At 46.7% G+C, this 2,014-nt stretch overlaps 1 pseudogene; it reads left to right on the plus strand.

Moving 5' to 3' along the window:
* Positions 1-225: 225 nt before the first annotated feature.
* On the plus strand, positions 226-851 carry LOC118758561 (late cornified envelope protein 3B-like; annotated as a pseudogene).
* The last annotated feature ends 1,163 nt before the right edge of the window (positions 852-2,014 follow it).

Here is a 2,014-nt window from a genome sequence, read left to right on the forward strand (position 1 = left end):
ATATGATATTTATTAAGAAAAAACAATCCCTGACCATCAAATATTTAAGGTAGTCGGTGGGAGTTGTAAAGATAATTTTTTCAGTATATGGCTAATGATCAAATTAATGATGAAGGAGACATTATGTGCATTAAATCTAACTTGAAATTGCTTTCTGTTTTCCTTCTCGAAGATGATTGCTCAGGAAGCAGATGGTCTAAGGAGCAAGGAATTCACAAAAACAGCCACGGAGCAGTTGTTAGCCTAAAGCTTGCACACTGATCTTTTCCTTCTATCTCTCTAGGTTCACTGACCTCCCAGCAAGATGTCCTGCCAGCAGAACCAGCCGCAGTGCCAGCCCCCTCCCAATTGTCCCTCACCCAAGTGTCCTCCAAAGAGCCCGAAGCAGTGTCTGCCTCCAGCCTCCTCCAGCTGTGCGCCCCACCCTGGGGTCTGCAATGGCCCCAGCTCCGAGGGTGGCTGCTGTCTGAGTCACCCCAGATGCAGGTCCAACCGGTGCCAGAGCCAAAGCTCTGGTTCCTGAGACAGTAGCAGTGGTCAGCAGTCTGGGGGCTCTGGCTGTGGCCATGTCCCTGAAGGCTGTTGATGACCTGGACAGCTGCAGTTGATACAAGGAACTTTAAAGAAAACTAAGCCAAAGCCCATGCCCAGCTGCTGCATTCTCTCCCCATCCCCAGTCTCCTCTCCTTTGATCAGCACTGAGATGCGAAGCTCTGACTGCCCAGTGGCTCTTCCTTGCGGCTCTCCAAGGGGCCTACAGAATCCCAGCATGTCTCCAGGGCTTGTAATATCTGTCTGGGCTACTGTCATCACCTGTGTCTAACTCTGTGAAACAATAAAGCTTCATTTTGTCAGCACCCCTGGGCTCGCTGTGACTTGGCTCTGCGATATCATTTCCTCTTGCTCCCTCTAACCAGCACCATATTGCATATGGATCAGACCTGTCTCTGGACCAGAAGAGCAGGCCTAATTCCTCTGAAGGGACCTGAAGGGGAATGCTATGTTGCATAAAGAAGAGAGGTCTGGTTTGCCCCGCACCAGTGAAAGGCCTGATTCTCCCCTATAATATGACCTATCCGGTGCCCAGATCCTATTGGAGTAGCACTATCCTTAGGAGATGCTAAGATACATCAGGATTATCAGCCAGGAGACAGGGAAGCAAGGCATGCCAGGAGCCCTAAAGTGTGTAGGGAAGTTGTGGAAAGACCACAGAGGGGAGGAAGCTCCATAGTGACTATGAATCCAAGTCTTCAGTGAAGAGCCATGGCAGTTAAACAACACTGGGAGTTAAAACTGAAGAGTTTGTGGATGTAGAGCTCTATTAAGTGAGTGTCCTATACAGGAGAATGCTAAAAGAGTAAAAGCTGGGGGTGAGAAGCAGTGCTAATTCCATACAAATGCAATCATGGCATTGTTCCTAGAATCTAGCACCAGATTTCATCCTCCCAACAATTCTTACATTGCCTCACTTTGCAGAAAGGAATCATAATCATTACGTGGTTACGTAAGACACACACAGTCTTCCCGCAAGGATAGCAGTACCACCACCAGAGCATCCTGACTTGTTTCACACTAAGCGATGGTATTTTTTCTGTATCACCTTTATTCAGCCCAGTTCACGGCAACATTGATTTTAAAAATGTTTATTTTAAAGGCATAGTATCATGGTGTATATTTTCTATCCTTCGGTTCACTCTCCTGGGATGCACTGGTGTTCACATAGAAAGCCAGCTCTGCACAGTGGGAATGTAACCTGCTGTGCCTGCAGTCAGTACTGCTTTTTGAGCTCCAAACCACTAAGATTACAAGCCAAGTGCATCAAAACTTCACAAGGACACACTAGCGGAAGGAGCATGCTGTCCCAAATTTAGATGAAAAGATAGGAGTAAATGACAAAAATTCTACACCCTGAATGAAACTATAGTGTTGTGTGTAAACCCAGTGACACTTCCCATGGAATGAATGCTGTTGATTAGTGGTAACCATGAGTGATAAGTCACATCTAAGCCAGTAT

Source organism: Ochotona princeps, chromosome 2, assembly GCF_030435755.1.
Source record: "Ochotona princeps isolate mOchPri1 chromosome 2, mOchPri1.hap1, whole genome shotgun sequence".
NCBI classification, from domain to species: Eukaryota; Metazoa; Chordata; class Mammalia; order Lagomorpha; family Ochotonidae; genus Ochotona; species Ochotona princeps.